General features: G+C 36.4%; 1 protein-coding gene across 2 annotated transcripts in view; it reads right to left on the bottom strand.

Annotated features, from left to right (window-relative positions):
* Positions 1-25888, bottom strand: part of FRS2 (fibroblast growth factor receptor substrate 2) — a 114333-nt gene that overhangs the window by 41630 nt on the left and 46815 nt on the right. For both annotated transcript variants that reach the window (XM_047866931.1, XM_047866930.1), the window contains exons 2-3: positions 17867-17962; positions 16335-16377 (exon numbers count right to left, since the gene is read on the bottom strand). The gene's annotated coding sequence lies outside the window, so the exon portion shown is untranslated. The remainder of the gene's footprint in view (positions 1-16334; positions 16378-17866; positions 17963-25888) is intronic.

The raw sequence follows: 25888 nt of genomic DNA, 5'->3' as shown, positions 1-25888 counted from the left end.
GTAAATTCTACCAAACATTCAAATTAGATTTAACACCATTTTCAAGCTCCCAAAAAGCTGAAGAGGAAAGAAGCTTCAAAACTCATTTTACAAGGCCAGCATTGTGCTGTACCAAAACCAAAGACACAACAAAAAAAAGGAAGTTACAGGCCAATATCCATAATGAACATAGATGCAAAAATCATCAACAAAATATTAGCAAACTGAATTCAACAATACATTCAAAGGATCATATATCATGGTCAAGTGGGATTTATTCCAACAATGCAAAGATGGCTAAAATCTGCAATCAACATGATACCCCACATAAACATGGCAACAGATGGACACCAAACTCACTGTGGTGATAATTCTACAGTGTATACAAATAATCAAATTATGTTGCACACCTAAAACTAATATATTATATACTAACTTACCTCAATTAAAAAAAAATTGAGGACACCTGATTGGCTAAGTTGGTGGAACATGAGACTGTTGATCTCAGCTCAGGGCTGTGAGTTTGAGCCCCATGTTAAGAACATAAAGATTATCTTAAAAAGTAAAATCTTTAAAAAAAGAAAAACAAAAACAAAAAATGGGCGTCTGAGTGGCTGGCTCGGTTGGTTAAGCGACCGACTCCTGGTTTCCACTCAGATCATGATCTCAGTTTCATGGGCTCACGCCTTGTATCAGGCTCTGCGCTCGCAGTGCAGAGCCTTCTTGGGATTCTGTGTGTCCCTCTCTCTCTACCCCTCCCCCACTCACTCTCTCTCAAACTAATAAATAAATTTAAAAAAAACACACAAACCTTTTAAGGCTTAACTGAATTTTATGGCTGATTTTTGGCTGTAATAATCCTGTTTAATGTCACTAAAACCTTCCCAACTGAGTTTTTATAACTTCTACTACTGGGGCGCCTGGGTGGTTCAGTCAGTTGAACGTCCAACTTTGGCTCAGGTCATGATCTCATGGTTTGTGAGGTCGAGCCCTGCATCAGGCTCAGTGCTGACAGCTCAGAGCCTGGAGCCTGCTTGGGATTCTGCACCTCTCCCTCTCTCTGCCCCTCCCCCACTCACGCTCTGTCTCTTTCTCTCTCAAAAATAAACATTAAAAATAATTTTAAAAAATAACTTGTACTACTATGTTCTTTCTTTTCTTCTTTCTTAAAGCCCAGTTTGTTTGCTTACTTGTTTTTATGGCTGAGTTTAAAAGTTATATGCAATGCTGGCTATTTTCCATTTGACCCTCCAGAGCCACTCTACTCTTTTTGTAGGAGCCTGACCTGCATGGAGCACCAACAGAACAGACTGGCTGTGGCTCCATTGCCTGCTAAAGCTTTTCTGATGGCCTCCATCAGGCAACCCTCTCCAGTAAGTATGGCTCTTGCGGGTTCAGGTAAACACTTCCTCCCCTGTTCCTTTCAAGACCTAGAAGTAGTAACAGCTTCATCATTACTTGCTCCTTTCCCTTAACCTGCCTACACTCTGCAAATAATCTCTTCACTGAATTCTTTTAGATTACACTTGTCAGTGTCCTATTTTCTGCCAGAACCCCAATTGATACAAGTTGCTACTGGTGTTTCCAATACAGTAATTATATATTGCATTCTAACCAATGGAGAAAATACCTTATGAGAAAAGAGTCATGGTCATCAGATGACTCAGATGAATGAATAAATAGATACTAGATGTTTCAAAACTGCAACATAACTTACTGATAAATTTTGCCCCTGAATTTCTTCAACATAAAAACATATTAATAAAACTACAACCAAATAATCTTATATTTTACTAATTAACATATGTAACTTAATAGTTATTTATTGTTTTAGCAGGTTTTTTAAAATCTTTTTTTGTTAACGTTTTATTTTTTGAGAGACAGTGACAGAGTGCAAGCAGGGGAGGGGCAGAGAGAGAGGGAGACACAGACCCCGAAGCAGGCTCCCAGGCTTTAAGCTGTCAGCACAGATCCCAACACAAGACTCGAACTCACCAAGTGCGTGATCATGACCTGAGCTGAAGTCAGACGCTTAACCGACTGAGCCATCCAGGTGCCCCACTTAATACTTATTTATAAAGATTACTTTTTAAAGTGAAGCTCAAAATGTATTACTTATTGGTCTGAACACTGACAGTTATTTCGTGAAAAATGCTTTAAGTAATCTCTATGCCCAACGTGGAGCTCAAGCTCACAACCCTGAGATCAAGAGTCACATGTTCTACAGCCTGAGTCAGCCAGGGTGCCCTTATAAAAAAATGCTTTACAATTTAGCATATTGGGGGTTGGGGGGGGGGGGGGAAGGTGCCCATGTGACTCAGTTGGTTTAGCGTCCAACTCTTGATATCCGGTCAGGCTGTGATCTTGCAGTCATGGGATGGAGCCCTGCATTGGGCTCCCTGCTGAACAGGACGTGCTTGGGATTTGCTCTCTCCCTCTGCCCCTCCCCTACTCACGAGTGTGCTCTTTCAAAATAAATAAACTTAAAAATTTAGCATATGGTGGCACAAAAGTTCTCTTAGAAGTGGCTGTCAAAATGAGCAAGTATACACACAAGACTTAGGTGGTACCAGGTGTCCTCCTTTTCATACTACATAAATTCAAAGACTCATTTGAGTTGCAGTTTTTATAGCAAATGTGATGCCCAAAGAGTCTAACTGGGCAAGTCAATGGCCTAAAAGTCATTACCCAATCTGTATCATTTCCTCCAAGCATTGTCACTCCTTGAAGTTTTACAGTCTTGGCAAAGACCTGGGTGAAGGTGAATAGACTTCTAGATTTATGTTAGATTTCGGATTCTAAATCTTTCCCAAGCTCTTTTAATTTTTAACCTTAAAAGATGCCAAACATTGATTAGTATTTTCTTTGAGTAACACCTGAATTACCCGTAATACACAATTCCAATACCAATATCTTTGGTCTAAGTATTTGGTATTTCTTTGGTCTTGTTACTTGGTAGTTATTTCTGCTAAAAGAGGAGTATGATTACACAAGTGGAAAACATGAGTTTGGAACATCACAGGCTAGTGAAATGATTTAGCTATTAATTTAGCTTCTTCAAATATTTTCTTTCTTTACACTAGTTCACTCAAAAATCTGCTTAAAAATTCAAAGGGAAAGAGAACTCAACTTTTTCTTCTTACATCTATAAATAGACCAGGGGTGCCTGGGTGGCGCAGTCGGTTAAGCGTCCGACTTCAGCCAGGTCACGATCTCGCAGTCTGTGAGTTCGAGCCCCGCGTCAGTCTCTGGGCTGATGGCTCAGAGCCTGGAGCCTGCTTCCGATTCTGTGTCTCCCTCTCTCTCTGCCCCTCCCCCGTTCATGCTCTCGCTCTCTCTCTCTCTCTCTCTGTCCCAAAAATAAATAAAAGTTGAAAAAAAAAATTTTATAAATAGACCAAAGGTTAAGCTAACCAAGTAAGGCTTAGTTCCTCCTATTGATAAGGCTGCAATTGTTTAAGATTGGGTTTGTTACCATGCACATTTTCAGTTTTTAATTAAAATGCTACAAATTAATATGTTTATTTTGTCAAAACTAGTATGTCTGCTAAGGGAAAATATCCAGTACATGCTTCTCCACCCCACCCTCCAACAAGAAAATAGGTGGGTTGGAGGCAATAAATACTGTTTTCCTAATATACAGCCCCAGTGACACTTGCTTTAGTAATAAAAAGATCACCAAAATCACCATTCAAGTGCCTAAGATAAATTTATTCTGAAAAAGAGAGGTACAGATTACTGTTTGAAACCAGTATCTCTCTTTAAATTATTAAAAATGTGTTAAGATTAAAACTAATGTAACATTGTGTGTTAATTTCACTCAAATAAAAAAATTAATTTAAAATGTGGTAAGATTATCTCGAATAAGAAAGGACTCTTAAGTAATAAATTATACATTCAAACGTATTGTCAGTATTTTTTAACAAAAATTTTGACTGGCTTGAAGCTTAAAAACTTAAAATGATAACAAAAGACTTAAGACCGTAATAAATACAACCTTCTAACATTTGTGAGTAGGCATTCAGTTGGCATTAAATACAACAAAATAAATGTTAGGTCTGTTTATAAGAATTAATTATGCAATACCCTCAAGCAAATTGTTCTTTTACTAGATTTTTTTAAACTTGGGTTGCCTCCAGGAGTAATAGTATTTCAGAGTGAATATGAGCAAAAAATCTGGTAAAAGTTGTGAAGTACATGATTTCTGGGTTTAAAAATATACTTGCGGGACTCAGTTGGTTTTTTTTAATAAACCTTATTTTTTACAACAATTTCAGATTTGGATAAAAATTGAGAAGATAATACAGAATTCCCATAGACTCCACATCTGGTGTTATATATTAATAATACCTTACATTAGTATGGTACATTTGTTACAATTAATAAACTAATACAGATATGTAATTATCAACTAAAATCCACACTTTATTCAAATTTCCTTAGTTTTTATAGAATATGCTTTTTTTTGTTGCAGGATCCTATTCAAGATACCATTATTATAATTAGCTATATCCCTTTAGGCTCCTTTTGGCTACAGTTTCCCAGATTTTCCTTGTTTTTGATGACCTTGACAGTTTGGGGGAATACTGGTCAAGAATTTTACAGAATGTCCCTCTACTGCAATTTCTTTGGTGTTTTTCTCATGATTAGATTGGCATTATGAGTTTTTGGGAGAAGACCAGGGAGAAAAAATGCCTTTCATCACAGCGTTATCCTTGGAAACATACTGTCAATATGACTTATCACTACTGACCTGGCTGAGGTAGTGTTCATAAGATTTCTCCACTGTAGTTACTCCTCTCCATCTCCTTTCATTAGTGTACTCTTTAAAAGGAAGTCATTATGCACAGCCCACACTCAAGGAGTGGAGAGTAATGTTCCACCTTGTTGAAGATGGGAGTATCAACACAAATTACTTGGAGTTACTCTGCACAGGAGATGTGTCTCTTCATTATTCATTCATTCATTCATTCATTCAACAACCTATTTATACCATATGGAGCCTTGAGTACTTATTTTATACTCTGGGTTATAATCCAATACAACTTTACACTTCAATTCTTGTTCAAATTATTCCACCTTTGACCACTGGTCAAAGGCCAGTTGGCTCCTATGTCTCTTTGACATAGTCCCATCATTGTGAGTTTGTTTAAGCACATTCTTACTGTTCGGCACTACAAGATGCTCTAAGCTGATCTATATATTTCTTGCCCCAGTCCTTAAATCAGCCATTTCTCCAAGGAGCCCTGGTTCCTTTTAGTACAGAACTTATTAGAAACCAAGATCTGGAAACCAGGTGTACTCTTACTACTGGGATGTCACTGCTTCCAGGAGGGTCTGTTTTTAACTGAATTTTATAGTATTTGGGGGTAATTTGCATAACAAAATACAGAAATACATTCATGAATAGACTGTACTAGGCCTATGGAGTTTTAAAATTAGTTAATGCAACTATAGATGTATTTATCATCATTTAACAGATTTATTATGAAAATAATCTTAAAACTATAAAGGAGACTGAATTTTTTTTAATATAAAATTGGGATACCACTTTTTATTTTGAAAAAGGAAAGGAGGACAAATGCATAATGTCAGAAATAAAAATGAAACATCATTGTGATCTGTAGGTCAGCAACCAGTTCACCAACTTTTTGGTTGCAGGATCCCTTTACACTTTTAAAAATTATTTTGAGGGGCACCTGGGTGGCTCAATCGGTTAAGCATCTGACTTCGGCTCGGGTCATGATCTAGTGGTTTGTGAGTTCAAACCCTGCATCGGGCTCTGTGTTGACAGCTCGGAGCCTGGAGCCTGCTTCGGAATCTGTGTCTCCCTCTCTCTCTGCCCCTCCCCCACTCATTCTCCCTCCCTCCCTCATTCTCTCTCTCTCAAAAATAAATACAACATTTTAAAAAAATTATTTGAGAATTTTTCAGAGTTTTCCTTCAACTGGGTTCTTATCTATTGATATTTACCAAATTAGAAGTTAAATCTGAAAAATGTTTAATATATTAATTTATTAAAAGAATAATAAACTTATGATATGTTAACATAAATAATATCTGTATGGGAAAAAATTAAAAACTTGATAAGAAAAGTTTTGTCTTTGATAAGACATAGTTTTGCAAATGTCTTTAATGTATAACTTTATAGATGACAGCTGTATTCTTATGACTGATTCTGTGATGTACTATTTTGGTTAAAGTATATAAAGTATATGAAGAAAATCTAGCCTCATACAGAGATATAGCTGGGAAAGTGAATATTTCAATAATTATTTCAAGTAACTGCTGCTAGTCCTGATACTACACCTGAACTTAACAAATGGTAGTTTCCTGAAGTCTAGTTACTTCTATGGTTTCTAAAACCATATCAATGAACTTTTCACGTTCTATTGCATTAAAATTCATTGGTTTATCTAGCACTTTTACCCATATGTGATTTTGTATCATTATACATTGGTCATCTGGAAAATATTCACTGAGTTATTCAGGTATTCCAAACTGACACAATTCAGAATACAATATGACAGAAAAGAAAACCACATTCTTTATTATCATTAACCACTTCACAAGAAAAGCCTTTTCTATTTTTATTTTTGTTTACTGATTGATTTTTTTTTTTTGAGAGAGAGAGAGAGAGAGAGAGAGAGAGAGAGGGCGGGCACAAGTGAGATAGGGGCAAAGAGAAAGAGAGAGAGAGAGAGCCAGGGAGAGAGAAGTGGGGCTCACCCAAAGTGGGGTTCATACTCACCTGAAGGGGGGGGCTCAAGCTCACAAACCGTAAGATCATGACCTAATTTGAAGTTGAATGCTTAACCGACTGAGTCACCCAGGCGCCCCAAGGAAAGTCTTTAGGTATCTGGGAAGCTATCAAGCTCCCGGTGTTAGATACAAATTTTCCAAAATTCTTTCTCTTTAATTTTTTTCTAATGTTTATTTATTTTTGAGAGAGAAACAGAGTGCAAGCCCCTGGGAGACGAGCAGAGAAAAAGGGAGACATAGAGTCTGAAGCAGGCTCCAGGTTGAGCTGGCAGTACTGAACCTGACACGGGGCTCAAACTCATAAACTGTGAGATTGTGACCTGAGCCAAAGTCGGATGCTTACCCAACTGAGCCACCCAGGCGCCCCAGATACTAAATTTCACTTGAAAGTTTAATTTTTTTTTAATCACTGGCTACAAATACAGCTGTTTTTCTTGAAGTGTTAGGCCCACTCAGTTCATTTTTGAGAAAAACAAATATCAAATACATAAGTTCAAGTGATCAGTTTGCCTATCCAGTTCTTTCAAGGAAAAAAAAAGGTACTCCAGAAAAAAGCAGCTAATTCAGCTCACAAGTCAGTTGAGCAAGTACTTTTTCTGAAGACTATCATGCTTCAGTACACAAAAGGAATGCTTTATGAATCCTTCCAACACACAGAATATTTTTTTTTATTTTTTTAATGTTTATTTACTTTTGAGAAAAAGAGAGACACAGAGCATGAGTGGGGGAGGGGCAGAGAGGGTGGAAGACACAGAATCCAAAGCAGGCTCCAAGGCTCTGAGCTGTCAGCCCAGAGCCCGATGCGGGGCTCGAACCCATGAACCGTGAGATCATGACCTGAGCCAAAGTGGGACACTTAACTGACTGAGCCACCCAGGCGCCCCTACATATCAACTTTTAAAGGGCAAAAAAATCAACTGACCATTTAAAAACATGAAAGAGAATGTAAACAGAAAAACAATTACTACAAAATCAAAGAGTTGCAGTTCAAAATCCTTCCACTAAGAAAATTAAGCCCAGATAGTTTTATAGTCCTACCAAACAGTGAATGAACAACAAACAATTACAACCTTAAAAAAATTCTTCTAGAGAATGGAAAAAAAAACCACTTTCTAATTCATACCGAAACGCAACCAAGACAAAGGATGCTAACACCATTTAGTGGAGGAAAAGACAGTCGTTTTAACATATGGTGCTGAGAAAACTGGATATCCACATGCAGAAGAAAGGACTTGGACCCTTACTTTACACTTTATACAAAAACTAGCTCATAATAAAGATCTAAATATAAGACCTAAAAGTATAATACTCTTACCAAAAAACAATAGGTAAAGCTTAATGACACTACTTCTATGCATCAAAGGAAACAATTAACAGCCTGAAAAGGCAACCTATGGAACAGGAGAAAATATTTGCCAATCATGTATCTGGTAAGAGTGTTAATACCTAGCATAAAGAACCCGTATGACTTGGCAACAACAATGATAACTATTAGAGTAACTTGATTAAAAAATGGACAATGGAATTTGAACAGACATTTCTCCAGAGGAAATATACAAATGGTCAAAAAGCATATGAAAAGATACTCAATCATTAGGAATCAACATCACTAATCATTAAGGAAATGCAAATCAAAACCATAGTGAGCTATTACTTCACAACCATTAGGATGGCTACTATTAAAAAAAAAAAAACAGAAAATAAGTGTTGGCAAGGATACGGAGAAATTGGAACACTTGTGTATGGCTGGTGGGAATGTAAATGGTGTGGCTGCTATTAAAAAACAGGACTGTAGTTCCTCAAAAAATTAAAAATAAAATGACCATATTATCAACAGTATCATTTCTGGGTCTATATCCAAAAGAATTGAAAGGGTGTAGAAGAGATATCTGTACATACATATTCATAGCAGCATTATTCACAACAGCCAGAAGGTGGAAGCAACATACTTGTCCACTGGCAGATGAACAGATAACAAAATGTTTATACACACAATGGTATATTATTCAGCCTTAAAAAGAAAATTTTGATACATGCTACATTATGCTAAGTGAAAAGCCAGGCACAAAAAGATAAATACGGTATGATTTCACTTATAGGAGGTATCTAGAGCAGTAAAACTCACAAAAATAGAAAGTAGAATGGTGGTTGCCAGGACAATGGGAGGGGGAGATGAAGAGTGGTTAATGGGTATAGAGTTTCAGTTCTGCAAGATGAAAAAGTTATGTAGATTTGTTGCACAATAATGTGAATATACTTAACACTACTAAACTGTACACTTAAAAATGGGTAACATGGTAAACTTTATGATAGGTGTTTTTACCACAACTAACATTTAAAAAGAAAAATATGTTAAGGGCGCCTGGATGGCTCAGTCAGTTAACCATCCAACTCTTGATTCTGCTCATGTCATGATCTCATGGTTCAAGAGTTCAAGCCCTGCATCAGGCTCCACACTGCCAGGGTGGATTCTCTCTCTGTTCTTCCCTTATATGTGCTCTATGAATGAGTAAATGAATGAATGAAAGGATGAATGAATGAGTGAGCAATATGTTGAAAATCCAACAGGGATAATGTAAGAAAAGAAAATTAAAAGCCAATCTGACTCATGAACACTAAAAATCCCAAACAAAATGTAAGCAAACCAGATCCAATAATTATGAAAAAAGAGAATCCATACTTGACTCTATTGGGTTTATCCCAGGAATACTTAGTTAACCTAATCTGAAAATCAATGTAACTGACTACATTAATAGATTAAGGAGAAAAAATTTTAATCATCACTGAAGTTATACAAAAGCCTTTCAATACAACATCTATTCATGATTTAAAACAAGAGTCCTAGCCAAGGAAGAATAGAATGAAACTTCTTTAATTTGGCAAAGATCATCTTTAAAAAAAATTTACAAGTTATCATGTTAAATGGTGAAATTTGAAAGCATTCCTTTTGAAGTCATGAACAAGGCAAGAAACAAAAATTTGAGTATCTGAGGTAGCTATGATAGTACAGTAATAACTCAGGGGTAGACAAAAAGACCAAGGGTACAGAAGAGAGAGTACAGAAATAAAACTACCCACATATGAAAACTTGATTTGTGAGACAGGAAATTTCACATATCAGGGAAGAAAAGAAGAACTATTTCAATAAATAGCGTTGAGATAACCTATTATCCGTATGAAAAAAGTGAATTCATGTCCCATATCTCTCAAAAAAAATCAGTTACTAGGAGATTTGAGGATTAAATGTGAAAACCATAAAGCACTTAGTTGAGAGAATGCCATCAAAAGTTATCAAGGTATACCATGAGAATAACCAACTGAATTCAATACTCAAATTATTTTAATCTTTTAATTTCCCTCCATATTTTATAAATAAATCAATTAAACAGCAACCATGTCAAAGCAAGTAGACTATCTGATTAAGAATATGATGCTAATGTAATACAGAGCTGCCAATGTCCAATGACTTCACATCTTAAAGATATTACATATTTATATCTGCATTAAAGACCAACGTGTTGGGGCGCCTGGGTGGCGCAGTCGGTTAAACGTCCGACTTCAGCCAGGTCACGATTTCGCCGTCTGTGAGTTCGAGCCCCGCGTCAGGCTCTGGGCTGATGGCTCAGAGCCTGGAGCCTGTTTCTGATTCTGTGTCTCCCTCTCTCTCTGCCCCTCCCCGGTTCATGCTCTGTCCCAAAAATAAATAAACGTTGAAAAAAAAAATTAAAAAAAAAAAAAAAAAAAAAAAGACCAATGTGTTATTGTCAGGATTTGTTAACAAGGATTAAAACAAAAAAACAGGGGCGCCTGGGTGGCGCAGTCGGTTAAGCGTCCGACTTCAGCCAGGTCACGATCTCGAGGTCCGTTGAGTTCGAGCCCCGCATCAGGCTCTGGGCTGATGGCTCAGAGCCTGGAGCCTGTTTCCAATTCTGTGTCTCCCTCTCTCTCTGCCCCTCCCCCGTTCATGCTCTGTCTCTCTCTGTCCCAAAAATAAATAAACGTTGAAAAAAAAATTAAAAAAACAAAAAAACAAAAAACTTCATGGTGCATTCAGTAGGTGTTTATATCAATATATGTGGCTATATCTCATTTCAAATATTAGCAATGATGTCCATGGTAAAATCTAAAAAGTGTTTCAGGTAAGTGGGCTTGTTAGTTTGACACTTCCCACTGCCCCTTGAATCGTACTTTTTACCAAATACCAGAACCTATCTTTGGATGCTTCAGGGAAGAAACACAATATATTAAGATAAAATCTCCCTTTGGAAGAGTAAGACTATATTTTAAAAAGGGGGGAGGGGAGAAATGGACCAAACAGACAACATATTCTTGGGACTTTCAAATAATTCTGAAATTAAAAGTGCCCAAAATACGCCTGGGTGGCGCAGTCGGTTAAGCGTCCGACTTCAGCCAGGTCACGATCTCGCGGTCCGTGAGTTCGAGCCCCGCGTCGGGCTCTGGGCTGATGGCTCGGAGCCTGGAGCCTGTTTCCGATTCTGTGTCTCCCTCTCTCTCTGCCCCTCCCCCGTTCATGCTCTGTCTCTCTCTGTCCCAAAAATAAATAAACGTTGAAAAAAAAAAAAAAGTGCCCAAAATATAAGTACAATTACTTAATATTATATAAGTACAATTATTACAATTACAAGGACACATCTTTCACTTGGGGAACTATTAACACTGTATATATGACTGAAAGGATGAATTGGAAGGCACATTTATCCCAGGATAATTTTTGCTTTACAATACGGAAGTGTGTGTCCATCATGCAAAATAAATTCATTCCCATTTCATCCACCATCAAAACACCCTCCCCTTCACCCAAAACACACACATGTATACAAAGTGGACGTTTTCCATCTAAACTGTAAGCCTCTTGCTCACATGAAAACAAAATGATTTTAACCACACACAAGCTCTAGCACTCAGATTTGTAGTTTCTACATGCTGCCCACACAGCATTTTGTGAGCATGTGATTAGGAGGAATGATGCACAATCACACCACATTCCTTCCCTCAGCTCACACATCAAGAACTTGCCCTCTCAGCTGCATTCTTCTCCAAACAGCCATGGTCACCTTAGCAACCCAGTGCTCCTAATATGGACAGCTGGTCCATTTAAAGTCAGCCCTTCTTGGCAGGAAAAACGCTTGTTCTTCAAACTGGCGGAGAGAGGAGAGGTTTTCTTTTCAATACACATTACAGGGGTTGATTTAACTCGATCAGCACTTTTGTTCTGTGGCTGCAATTTGTGTCAAGTTTCAACCTATTCTGAGTTTTTGGTTTTTTGGTTTTGTTTTGTTTTGTTTTGTTTTTAATCTGAAAGCAAGTGGCTAAAAAAAAAAGGCAGCTCATATGGAATTCTAAAGAGTTTAACGTGAAACAAAGAGTATCTGGAATAACTATATTCTTTTATAAAAATGATAAAGCTATCTACATTTTCTAAAGTTGAAATTTACTTAAATTACATTTGAAGTCTTAATATACAATAATAAATCAGAGTTTATTTCTGAGTAACAAAAACACTGCTAAACTTCAAAGTCCTATAACTCCAGTCTACTCAGTAGACTATGAGTCAATCTGTGTTCCTTCATCCCACCACCTACATGTGAAATCTCTCACAATCTTTCCACAGGATCAAATGTCAACTAGGTATTGAAACCAAATGGTTAGCATATCCAAAAACACTGCAGACCTAGAATGCCCTAGGATAAAACTGGACTATTCAAAACCAAACTTGATCTGTACTTATACCGCTAAAGCTAGCCTGAACCAAATTAAGTCACTCAGGATAAAAGACACAGGTTTATAACACCGTTTTCTTGATTTTCATACTACAAATGACTTGGGGGGAGGGAATTACTATGTACTGAAATATGTGAGATCAAATTCCTTGTTCCATTCCCACAAACTGAGGATTCTAATCTCCTATCCATCAAAATTAGACACCGAAGTGTCTGTTTACCAAAGTAAACAGCCATGTTCAAAACTTAAAAATATCTAAATGTATAGTATTTGTTCTAAATTGGAAATATTTCTGAAATAATGTTCCACATAACAGTAGCCAACAAAATCCAAGTTAATTTGTTAAGTGCTGCTTTAGTGAACCTTAAGGTTAAATCAATCAATTACTCTCTGGCTATATTTTTGTTTGTATATGTGTGTGTGTTTTAAAACTTTTTAGGCTATGAGGTTCTTTCAGGTTAGAAAAATTTCTTTTAATTTAAAACTAGTAATTACATCTTCCATTTAGAGCAAAATATCACTTGATAGGGAACCTAAAGCTAAGTCCACTTCTGGTTGCATCATTTGTAAAATGAGAATACTACACTATCTGTTTTACTTAGGCCATCTCTTAATATAACAAAGTGAGACTAATGAAATTACTATGCCATATAAAATACTCAAAAACGAATGAAACTGGAGAAAGAGATTATGTTATCTGATGTCTAATTCTCTGAACTGTTACTTTTAAAAACAGTGTTCAACAATGCATGGGATACCAACTCAATATTAACTTCAAGAGTTGCTGGTTGGGGTGCCTGAGTGGCTCAGTTGTCTCTCCCTCTCCCTCTGCCTCTTCACTGCTCTCTCTCTCAAAATAAATAAATAAAAACTTAACAACAACAACAAAAAAAGAGTTACTGGTTTTCCCACCAGAACTTGTATAAATACTTAAGTGTTGACATATAAATAACTACTTCTTTCAAAAAGCCTCAACATTGACTTCACTTTTAGCAAACATGAATTCCTTTACCCTTTTCCATTTCATGACTGAATTAGTAGCACATTTTCTCCTAGCCCCCAGAACTAAGTGCCCCTAAAATCCTCCTCCCACACAAACTTCTCCCCACAAGGTACCTTTAGCTTCTTCTCTGTGATGGAAGCCATTCCCTGATCTGATCACAGCTGTCATTGCCCTCCTTCTGAAGTCAGGGATCACCCCATCCTCTCATAGGAGTGTTCCTCTCTCTTTCCTCTTCATTACTGCAAGGCATACCATCACCTTGGACTTGGAGCTTCTCAAGTTCCCACTCTGACAGTTTATAGTTAGGGGATCCAACAGAAGTTGCTTCTGCTAATAATATGCTACTCTAGATGAAACTGTGTTTCTGCATCCCAAATTTAGAAAGCTGCATTTGTACTGTTTTTTTCTGTGTTAGATTCAGTGATGTGGATTCAGAAAACATGGTTATGCTTCAAAGAAATTAAAAACAAAGTAAGATGAATGTTCAAATATAATATGTAGAAATTAATAGGTAATCAGTAATAAGGAGGTTCCAAAATATTACTGGTTATCTTTCAACTATTAAGCTTTTGTGGGCTAACACTGAGACCTGAGCATTTTAACACAATGTTTCTAGAAGAAAAATAGATGTTTTTGTTAGGTCCCACAATTTTTTCCTTTCACTGTTCTAACAGATTCTCAGCCTCTGAAACAGATGTTTATATTTCCTCTAATCTTCCATCTCATCTAATTCACATTCTTTAAATTCAATTCTAATATTTAAAAAGTGAACACAAATTGGCCTTTTCTTAATGCTCACTGTAACATTCCTTATACATTTAAGGAATTTTACATGTAACAGTTTCATTTTAATAAACAACCTAAAATACAACGTACCAGTTGGACAAAACAAATTAGACGAACATTCAACAACGTGGCCAGATCTCAGAAAAACAGAAGAGTGAGGTGGGCGATGGGGACTACAAGAATTGGACTAAGACCTACCATATAATTAAAATACACAAAATAATAAAACCTTTCCTAAGACATAAAAGGATAGATATGAAACATGTTAAAAAGTCACTTATATGAGGACTGGTAAAAGGTGAAAGAGTTATATGATCTAAAGAGACACCTGAGTATGTATGGGAACTAGTTACAAAGGAAAACAGAAAAATAGGCCCCTAATGAACCAATGAGGATGGGTATGACACAAACTGAGGAATATCATCAACTCAATACCTCAAACATAGCTATCCTCTTTCATAATAAACCAGTTGCTCAAAAATTTAAACAATTTTTTAAACTGTGGTAAAGTATATGTAACATAAAATTTATCATTTCAACCATTCGTTAGTGCACAATTAACAACAGTTTTTCTAAAGTTGTCATTGTCCTTTTAACCTTTGTGTAGGAAGATGATACTACATAAATATGAATAATCATGTTTTGATTATTTTCTACTCTAAAATAAAGTTACAACAGCATCTGGGCATTTATAAAAATAAACATTTATGGAGCACTTACAGGGGAGCCCTATGGGTACCAGATACTATGATCCATCACTGTCATACACTGTATTATGTGTCATACAACGTATTACACATCATACGTTGTATTAATGTCGAAGATTCAAATTTCATTTTCCAAAAGAACAGGGACAAAGATGTAACAGATCAAGTTCACTAAGATTAAATCTTGTGAAATTTCTGTTTTCGCTTTAAGCATGATGGTCCAGGAAAATGGGGATCTGGATTTCTCCTGCAGTACTGTCTTTGAGTAGTGCCCTAAAGGATCAGATAGTGCTACACACAGGTTCCAGGACTCCCTGAAGCCTCTAGAAGTAGAAGAAAGACACAGGGGGAAAGCTACACAAGACACTTGTACGTGAAAACTATTGATGCATTGCTCCCCGTCCCTCCTCTTCAGCCAGTGGGTCCCTTTATTTTAACCCTCTGTTTTCAGTTTTCAGGATAAAAACTGACCTAATTAAATCTGTGGGAAAGATGTGTTTGAGGGTGCATGTTCCCCTCAGCACACATTACATTGAAAAAGGAGAATAAATGAGAAAGAGTTATTGATCTGAATAATTCACTTTATAAGCATTTTCCAGTTGTCAGATTAATCTGCAGTGATCACTACTACCTATATCAAAGAGTTCCTGAGAAAATTTGAACGATGTAATCTCTTAAGGCCAAGCAACTGATTTTAAGTTCTTGGCATACCAAGAGGAGCACACCAATATATACTCACTTGAACATTTCATCCTTCAGCAGTCCAAAGAGTATAATAATCTAAATGATGACTGAAAATCCATCGTAAAGATGATCATTTAGGATTTTTTTTTAATACTAGATGCTACTCAATCTTTTCTTATCTACCCAGTAGAAAGCACTCCATTTTTTAAACCAAATACAGGAGTTATATAATTTCCATAGGTGGAAACACAGCTAAATAATCTTTAACTTAACAGCCCCTAATAGAGCTTCTATGAATCCTCTACTGCCCTGAGTCATTTAGGTAAAAGGTAAATGGACCCCAATGGAAAAAGAGAACTTTTCTTCCTAAAATGGACAATGCTAGGAATGAGTTCCTTAATAATGCTAGGAAGATGCCATGAAAAGCAGTATTTGAGTGTCAAAAGGTGATGACTTTTATCACGTCCTTTTAATCTTAACTTCAAATAAGATGAAATGCATCTTGTTTCAAAATTCTGAGGTAGTAAAAAAGGAGCTAACAAATTTGTGATAATCTTGGGATAATCAAGAAAAATATGAAATAAATATAGGGAAAAGGATTAAAAAAATCAAAAGCAATTAAGCCTGTATTCGACCACATTTGTTTTATTACTATATTAATAATTTCTTACCTTGTGGAATTCTCTTCTGAGAGAAACAGATACAATTCTGTTCCTAAAAAAATTTCAGGTAGAAAAGTTGAAATGTTAGTTTCAAAAAAAGGAAGTCCCTTAAAAATGAAAAGATAACAAAATGCTAATACAGTACATTCAGAATATTATGACACTTGATATTACCAAAGCTTAAGAGATAATAAGTCTCTAATAATAAAAGTACTTTAATATTTTATTAAAATATCTATAAAATTTATAATTTTTATTATTTTTTATTATTACAAAAACACTATTCCACTGATTATCAAATTATTTCTTCTAGGTACACAATGATATCTTGGCACATTTTCATATTCTCAAATACCAGTACTCAACTGGGTTTTACTCTCACCAAGATTTGATAACCTGAAGGGTAGTTTTTAAGTATAATCCATAGGTCACAAAATTCACCTCTTTAAAGTGTAAAATTCAGTGGTTTTTATACTATATTCAGAAAGTTGTGTAACCATCACCACCATATTATAGCAGAACATTTTCATTACCCCAATAAGAAACTCTGTCCTGAAGAATACATTACTTATTTATTTATTTAAATTTACATCCAAGTTAGTTACATGTAGTACAGCAATGATTTCAGGAGTAGATTCCTTAAGCCCCGTACCCATTTAGCCCATCCCCCCTCCCATAACCCCTCCAGTAACCCTCAGTTTGTTCTCCATATCTAAGAGTCTCTTATGTTTTGTCCCCCTCCCTGGTTTTATATTCTTTTTGCTTCCCTTCCTTTATGTTCATCTGTTTTGTATCTTCAAGTCCTCATATGAGTGAAGTCGTATGATATTTGTCTTTTTCTCTGACTCACTAATTTCGCTTAGCATGATACCCTCTAGTTCCATCCACATAGTTGCAAATGGCAAGATTTCATTCTTTTTGATTGCTGAGTAATACTCCACTGTATGTATGTATGTATGTATGTGTGTGTATGTATGTATGTATGTGTGTATATATATATATATATATATATATATATACACACCACATTGAAGAGTACTTTTTTTAATATATGAAATTTATTGTCAAATTGGTTTCCATACAACACCCAGTGCTCATCCCAAAAGATGCCCTCTTCAATGCCCATCACCTACCCTCCCACAAATTTAATTTTAAAATATAAAAGAAGCACACTCTTCATAACACTATGAGCAAAATGTTTGTTTGTTTTTTTTTTAATGTATAGAACAAAGACTGGTAAGGAAAACAAATATCCAAGAATTTTAGGAGTAGCTATATTTGGATAGTGGTATTATAGTGACTCTTTGTCACATGTCTCCTCTAACACTATGACTTTATAATATTACTTCTATGGTTCTTAAAAAGGTACAGCACAGACATACATTTTCTAGAGTCATACACTATAATTTGTACTACAATCCAAAGTAAAAACAGAAATACAAGTTAACACTTAAGAAAATGTCCACTATACTTTTTATTGAATGTTTTTCAAAGGAGATAAAATAAGTATAAATTTAAAAAGAAAATTTCGCCACACTTACTAATCTGGTTGAAAAGCCACAGCTGCATCTTACTTTATGACAAACTGACTGTTTCATCACTTTTGCATCTGGGCATCTACTTCTTAATGGTCATTTCTGAAATAAAGATGTAGTCATTAAGAACACATTATAACAAAAACACAAAATCTTTAAGGACAATTTTCTAAATTTTAGAGTCTACAAGAGAGGGAACTATCAAAACAATTCTTGAGCAACCTTCTAATAAAAAACATTAACAGGGCTGACGATGAGGTGAGAAGGATGGAATATAGGCTATCGTCCCACAGGACCAGAATTATACATTTCTGTTACACAGACTAAGTATAAAGATCTATAATTCTTCAGTCCTCAATGCCTTCCACTCACCAGCAGGGTCTTGCAACTCCCTAAGAATGCCATTTACAGACTAGAAAAGGGAAAAAGGAAGATGAAGAGGAACTCTAAAACCCCACATTTGAAAACAATAAATGAATTATACAGGTTTGTCTATTTCCCCTTGCATCTTTTTTTTTGAATGTTTATTTATTTATTTTGAGAGAGAGAGAGAGAGAGAGAGAGAGAGAGAGAGAAAGCACGAGCAGCAAAGGGGAAGAGAGAATAAGAGAAAGAATCCTAAGCAGTCTCCATCCCACACTGTCAGTGCAGAGCCTGATGCAGGGCTCAATTTCGTGAAACATTAGATCATGACCTGAGCCGAAATCAGAAGTGGGACACTCAATGGACTGAGCCACCCAGGCATCCCAATTTCCCCCTCACATCCATAGAAAGTAAGATCCAGAGAGAATTTTTACTGGTTTTATTTACAGATATCTTTTAAGCACTTAAGGCAATGGTTGCCATGCAGTAAGTGCTCAGTAAATATTTACTCAAAGAATGAATAAACTGACAAGTGATTTAACTTTAATTGATGAAATATTTAATCTGGTAGTATTTCAAAACGGCAAAGTCTCAAAATGCCATTCCCTCCACATATACACCATTGATATCAATGCCAACTACATCATCATTATTGTTTCTTCCCCCAGTAAACAAAGCCCATAATTAAAAGATAAGACATGAGGGGTGCCTGGGTAGCTTACTCAGTTAAGCGTCTGACTTTGGCTCAGGTCATGATCTCACAGTTTGTGAGTTCAAGCCCCGCACTGGACTCTGCAAATGAGAGCACGGAGCCTGCTTCAGATCCCTCTGTCTCTCCCTCTCTCTGCCCCTCCCCCACTCTCTCAAAAATAAACAATCAATCAATCGATGCTACCAGCCTTCGAGGAATTTGTAATTTTGTTTTTGGAATCTTTGGGGAAAACTCCTAAAAGGGAACTGCTAGACAAATGATTGCTAAATGTTGCGGGTGGGGTATTCTTTTTTTTTAAACTTGTATGCTCTTGGGGCGCCTTGATAGCTCAGTTGGTTAAGCATCCAACTTCGGCTCAGGTCATGATCTCACGGTTTGTGGGTTTGAGCCCCACATCGGGCTCTGCACTGACAGCTCAGAGCCTGGAGCCTGCTTTGGATTCTGTGTCTCCCCCTTTCTCTGCCCCACCCCTGCTCATGCACATGCACGCGCGCTCTCTCTCTCTCTCAAAAATAAATAAACATTAAAATAATTTAATTTAAAAAAATGATCAACAGCTGCTAAAACCATTAGGTAAAAGATTGATGGGAAACCTCATAATGGCTAAATCCGGTCGACAAAACTTGAACCCAGTGATTAATCTTAACATCATTAAAAATGGGTCAATCAAACATTATGTGCAGAAATACTCATCACTATCCATTACGTATTCATCCCAGGAGCTCCAGTTTCAAAAGACATCCATAATATTACCACTTTCAACACTTCCAATCTGACCACCATGGTCCATGCCACCTTAGTTCTCATCTGCATTACTCTAATAGTTCCCTATTCGATCTCCCAGTCTCCCCCTCTGCTCATCTCAACAAGTCAATCAGATTAGTCATTTTCAAAAGAAAGTCAGATCATATCATTCTGCTCAAAGCCTCTAATTGAGTCCATCTTCCTAGCCTAAAAGCCAAAACCCTACAACAGCCATAAGGACCATGGTTTGAAATATCCCTTCCACATCTCTCTAACCTCGTCTCCTACTACTCTCCCCATTGTTCACTCCATTCTCGCCACATTGGCCTCTTTCCTTTCCTTAAACACTTCAAGCACATTCTCACTTCAAGGCCTCAGGACTTGCATTTCCCTCTGCCCAGAAAAGCAGATACGGGTCTTATACCTCCTCTACTTCCTCTAGGACTTGGTTTTTACAAGTTATCAAGTTATCTCATCAAAGAGACAGGTCCTGGTACCCTAGGCAAGCCAAAATATCTGTCTCTGTTTTTCTTATCTGGCATAAAATATGCAAGGAGAAATATTCTGGAGATAATAATCATCTGAAATATGAACATCACCAATTACCATTATCTTTTGTGTCTAAACATCTGTAAGACTATATTGTCCCTTTTATTTTTTTAATTTTTTAAATATTTATTTTTGAAAGAGAGAGACAGAACATAAGCAGGGGACAGAGAGAGAGAGAGAGAGAGAGAGAGAGAGAAAGACAGAGAGAGAGAGACAGACAGACAGACAGACAGAGAGAATCCAAAAGCAGGCTCCAGGCTCTGAGCTGTCAGCACAGAGCCTGATGTGGGGCTCGAACCCACGAACCATGGGATCATGACCTGAGTGAAAGTTGGACACAACTGACTGAGCCACCCAGGTGCTCCTATACTGTCCCTTTTAAAAGATTCTTATGGTCCCAATTTCAAAGAAGTAATAGATATAACCACCATAGTGCGTTTTTTTTTCTTTTTTTGGTTTTGTTTTTAATAAAATCATCTGTGCCATAACTCTAGAAATGATGTGAATTAAATGACTCTCATTAAAAAACAACTAGCAAAATAAATGGCCCTTTCCCCCCACTCCTTTAGGGACTTCTGTTTGGGATTACATTATAAAGTTCCAAGTAATTTCAAAGTTTAAACTACTTTCGAATTTGTTATCTTTAGGCACCGTGACCACCAGAAAGAATCAAAAGAACTAACTCTAACATGACCAGACTAGCTATGACATGGTAGGGATGTTTGAACTTAATTATTTTTCTTTAAATAAACAAACTCCCCCTGGGCTAAAGCCTACTCTGCCTTTTAAACATCCTGTGGCTGGCAAGCTTCAGAATCTTAAGAGATATAGCCAGGGGACAGAGAAAACAGCAAGTATGACTCAGTGATCACATTTAATAGTCTCTGAAGACCAAAACAAAGATACCAGTTCTGGCAAGAGTTCTCTAGAATTGCCCAAAAACTGACTTATCCACATACCTTTCATCTGAACAATCCTTTTTCACTTAGTTTAATGTTCACAAAGCATTTGTTATGTGCCTATCAAACCTTAGGTACAAAAATAAACCAAGAGTACAAGAAAAAAAAATCTGCAAGGGTTCTAAGAGTTGGATGATGAAATTTAATGTTAAAATCTGCTTTGTTTAGGGAGGGAGGTAAAGAGAAGTCTGAGTATTTTTGTGCCGAAATACCCCCACTCATTTAGAAATCAGACTTTAGCAAGTTCAACCACTTGAAAGAAGGCTAGTGATATTAAAGTAACCTTTCTTGAGCAACTTCTGTGCCAGATATTTACATTAGCTCACTTAATTCTCAGAACTTCTCTATGGGAAAGGTATTAACAAAGTACCCAGAGTAGTTAAACAACTTGTCCAACCAGAAACAGGTCCAGGATGCAAGATCTTTCTTTCCACTATTATAATCTGCAGTAAAATAGAATAAAACTATTAGTCACAAATACCCCATCTGTCCTATAGGAATGACATGTAAATAAATCCAGGCTGCTCATTTAAGAAATGTGTTCCATTCTCCCAAAGTTGCTTTAGGTAAGAGGACAAAAGGGCAAAGTTCACTGTTATACATTAGTAAGAAACCTCTGGCATTAAGAGACGAATCAGAAAAATATGCTACATTTAGGTCTGAGGGAACTGAGTAAATTAGTCATACTACAGTCACTAATTAGTATTCATTCACAATGATTAACCTGTATCACCTCTAAGTCACTGATGGCTGTTCCATACACTCTGAGAAGTCAAGGAAGAAACATTAAGATTTATTGAGTACATAAATGTTTTTCCACATAGTTTCTGTACTTTTGGGGATGTTTGAAACATTTCTCTCGCACGATATAGGTATATGGATACATACAAATATATGCATTAAAGTATCCCATTAATTTCTTAAAATTTGCAACAAAATTATTAGTTATGATTTCTAATTTTCCTTTTCTAGAAAATTCTCTTATGTGGAACACCTTAGTTCCATGGGATGACCCTTATTGGCCTCAGTTCTTTATACTGAACAGAATCTGATTTTTAATGAGTCTTCTATCAGAAAATTATTTCTCTCAGAAATGTTAATTTATTATTAGGTGTACCCACTACCTAGGACACAGTAAAAGTAACATACCTATTGTAAAAGAAAAAGGCCAACTACTTATCAGGACACATCACCCAAGAAAGGTAGCCTTGCTTCACTAATGTCCTCAGTTATTTGGAGAAAGTGAAAATTCCCTGAAACAAATTATCCCCATTGATTAAAAACATGCCATTTAAACACTGTACTCCTTTACAAAGAAGAGACTCAACAGATTGATGACCTAAAGTTTCCAAAGGCCTAAATACATATGCTAGTCTTCTAAATACTTAACTGTGACTTGAGAATTTTCAGCATAAATTAACACTTAAAAATTATCTCTCTCACAATTTTAATTCATTGCACTGATAGGAACAATGAAGGGAAAGGAAGAAAAGGCAAGGATACACTCTCCCCCAGGGCACTGATAACAACCTTATTTTTTAAAAAAAGAAAAAAAAAAAAACCTTAGGATTTTAGTGTTTCTGAACAACAAAATACTTTGTGTGCAGACCTGTCATTAAGACTATAAAGAGAGGGGTGCCTGGGTGGCTAAGTCAGTTGAACGGCAGACTTCGGCTCAGGTTATGACCTCAGGTTTATGAGTCTGAGCCCCACATCAGGCTCGCTGCTGTCAGCATGGAGCCCACTTCAGATCCTCTGTGTCCTTCTCTCTCTGCCTCTCCACTGCTCACTCACTCTCTCTCATTAAGTAAACATTAAAAAAAAAAAAAAAAAGACTATAAATAAAGATAATGGGTTTTGAGGTCAATGTTGGGGGCATCACCTACAGCATTTGCTATTTTGTTTTATATTTTAAGAAAATGGAAGTGCATCACATACAGAGTATTATTTCTAAAAACCTTATCATAAATACAATGTCTCCTTACAGTTAATGTCTGCCTCTTTCTCTGTCCTTTCCCCTGGCACTCACACACACAGCATGAATTACTGTTATTTTTTAAAACTTTCGTTTTGTATACAAACATGCTACACACATGCTGTCCATGATATAAAATGTATTTCTTAGTAAGAAACAATATGATATCTTAACATGGGATTCTATGTAGAACATCAAGGTGCATTTGAGTTAATTTTCTTCTGTGTCTTCAAAATTATACATAACAAGGAGATTTATACAAATCTAAATATCATAGAGTGTGTGGCTTTATTGTTTTTTTGGGAATTTTATTTTATTTTTTATTTATTTATATATCTATTTTACATTTATTCATTTTTGAGAGACAGAGCAAAAGTGGGGGAGGGGCAGAGAGAGAGGGAGACACAGAATCCAAAGCAGGCTCCAGGCTCTGAGCTGCCAGCACAGAGCCCGACGTGGGCCTTGAACTCACAAATCGCGAGATCACGACCTGAGCCGAAGTTGGATGCTCAACCGACTGAGGCACCCAGGTGTCCCATTTTGGGGGAATTTTAATACTATGCACAATAAAATATTCACTATGTCTTGGTATTAAAGCAGGTTTACCTTCGGTACTATTTATTCCTGAGACTTAAGTTACTTGAATACTGAAAGACCTCAGTATTTGGTATCCTCTTCTTGAAGATGCTGTCCTCATATGTATGTGTCCAGGAACTGTCACCCAACTCCACTAACTTCCTCAAAAGTGGAAACACTTTTTATAATACTCACTTCAGCCCTTTTCTTCTCTAGGTGATAATCCATAATTTCAAAAATAGAAGTCAACCAAGAAGAGTTACAGTTTTTTTTCTAAATTCCTACTTATCTGTTAGGAGAAAAATACCATCTCCTTTCTTCAGTAGCTCTGGTGGGCTCTAAATATTTTTCAGCAATGTATTGGAGACATTTTTTCCCACAACCAAACTCTAAGATAATTTCTCATGATGGGTATTGTACAAGGGACAAAAGAAAGAAGGAATGTCTTCAACTAGTTTCCAGCAAACTGAAAAACAGAATTCATGTCCCATGAAAAGACTTCAATAAATCCATATCCCGAAGCACTCAATACAACTATACCTGTTTTCTTTGAACTACAGCTATTTAATACCATTTCTCCTAAAAATCCACAAAACTTTGTTACAGCCATCAGAAAATTCAAAGGAATTCAGTGGCCCTCCATAACTTCTGCCTCCTTCATGATACATAAAGAACTTGCTTAATATTCTATATTTAAATGGCATGTAGGGGAGAAGATGCTAGGAAGGAGGGTGAGAAAGACAAGCCTCATAAATTGGCCATATTAGAAATAACAGAACAGATTTTGAAAGTAGGGGGAAAAAAACTGTGAAATCATTTTGTATTTTACAGGTGAAGAAACTGAAGCAGCTTATAAAAACTGAAGTTCGTATTATAAATGGTATTTCCCCCCAAAGCTACCCATTCCAACAAATCTACAATAGGAATTTTTTTTAATGTTTTTATTTATTTTTGAAGGATAGAAAGAGAGAGAGCATGAGCAGGGGAGGAGCAGAGAGAGAGGGAGACTCAGAATTCAAAGCAGTTTCCAGGCTCTAAGCTGCAGCACAGAGCCCGATGCGGGGCTCGAACTCACGAACTGTGAGATCATGACCTGAGCCGAAGTTGGATGCTTAATTAACCAACTGAGCCACCCAGGCACCCCTACAACAGGTATTTAAGGTTAATGAATACATAGCATAATCACAATAGACTGCCATACTGAAGAGTTTAAAAGAATGCATGAATTCTGAGTGTAGTATATTAAGTTAAGGGAAATTAGAAATGGCCTACATGTCCTTTAGGAAAGAGAGAATTGTAGTAAGTAACCGGTTTCCTTGGTGCAGCTCTTTAAGACAGTCTGGGCTTGATGGATCGCTCTTCTGGCCCAGGATGATGTTTCTTAAAAGATGACTAATTAAACTCACCATTAGCTAATGTCCATAAAGATAAGAAACTGCCTGTATGCCAACATCACATTTTCAACCGGTACCTTAATAAAAGGACTACTGCCCATTTGAGGGTTGCTGGTCCACTAAAAATATTAATAAAAGAGGCATAAATCTCAAAGTAAAGTAGCAGAATAGCAAAATAAACATCAACTGCATTTATACAAAAATCCTTTGTATACAGCCAGCATTGGACCAAAACAAGAAATTCATAGAGAAATAAGAGTTCTCAAATTAAAATTTATATCCTAGGAAAGATCAGATGGAGGTAAGGACAAAAAACATAGTATATTCAATATTAAAAACATAATACACAAAGAGGACAAAAATCACTTTTAATTTCATGGACATTGAACTTACATCATGTATTTCTCTAGCACCTCACCCACATTTAGACTGCTTACAAGAGTATGTGTGTCGAAGGGCACTTGATCTACTCACTTTCACAAAAATTATAGCTGCCCATTTAGTCCCAAAGGCACAAGTGAATAAAATAACATTATTATAAAGTTCTATTTTGGTAGCACAGAAAAATCTGCAGGACAGACAGACTTGTACTAAAGGAATAATTAACAAGAGTTGTGGTTTATGAAGAAATACTCTAGCTTCGCTGACATCATAGTAACTATGGGAGTTTCTCTTTATGACTCTTCCCCCCAAACCAAGTTGGATACATCCCAAGTTAAATAACAGCTCCTGTTTATTACTCCTAGATATCACATA

This window comes from Prionailurus viverrinus, chromosome B4, assembly GCF_022837055.1.
Source record: "Prionailurus viverrinus isolate Anna chromosome B4, UM_Priviv_1.0, whole genome shotgun sequence".
NCBI lineage: Eukaryota > Metazoa > Chordata > Mammalia > Carnivora > Felidae > Prionailurus > Prionailurus viverrinus.
This window is presented reverse-complemented; position numbering and strand designations above follow the sequence as displayed.